Source organism: Penaeus monodon, chromosome 24 (assembly GCF_015228065.2).
Source record: "Penaeus monodon isolate SGIC_2016 chromosome 24, NSTDA_Pmon_1, whole genome shotgun sequence".
In the NCBI taxonomy this organism is placed as follows: domain Eukaryota; kingdom Metazoa; phylum Arthropoda; class Malacostraca; order Decapoda; family Penaeidae; genus Penaeus; species Penaeus monodon.
In genome coordinates, this window is record NC_051409.1 from 6,196,962 (window position 1) to 6,197,381 (window position 420).

Here is a 420-nt window from a genome sequence, read left to right on the forward strand (position 1 = left end):
GTGGATACATCTGCTCAGTTTTATAAGGAATAGACAGAAAGACAAGAGAGTATGTGCAATTCTTATTTATAAAAGAGTGCCAAGTTCAGGGGACAGCCCAACACACTTGCACTAGAAAGATCAATCCTTGGCCAGACAAACACTGAGATACAGAATCAGTTTGGAAAAAATTTTTTTTTCTTATAGCCTATTATAACTAGATTACTTCGCAGTCTTCTCCGCTACATGTTGCCAAGAACACTTGCACTTACTGTACACATATCAAGTCTCTTTGACAGTAGGCATCTATAAATATTTTTCTGTAACTACAAATACAATAGTTATTTTTCTTTTTTTTGCACAAACTGGCATTTTGGGACTTTGTTTCATCCCGTACGCCTTTTTATTGTACTTAAGAGGGACGACTGTTGGCATCTAAGA